This window comes from Solanum pennellii, chromosome 8, assembly GCF_001406875.1.
Source record: "Solanum pennellii chromosome 8, SPENNV200".
In the NCBI taxonomy this organism is placed as follows: Eukaryota; Viridiplantae; Streptophyta; class Magnoliopsida; order Solanales; family Solanaceae; genus Solanum; species Solanum pennellii.
Genome location: NC_028644.1, coordinates 53,143,256 through 53,143,493, shown reverse-complemented (window position 1 = coordinate 53,143,493; position 238 = coordinate 53,143,256).

Genomic DNA, 238 nt, shown 5'->3' with positions numbered 1-238 from the left:
GGAAGGTCTGCAGGAAACACATCCAGAAACTCACAGACTATCGAAATAGACTCAATCGAAGGTACTTCGGAAGTATCATCCCTGAGATGTGCCAAGAAGGCTAAACAACCTTTACTAACCATCCTCTTAGCGCGCATAAAAGAGATAATACGGACTGGGGTTGAAATGTAGTCACCCTCTCACACTAGCGGATCTGTCCCAGGCTTGGCCAATGTCACAGTTTTAGCATTACAATCTA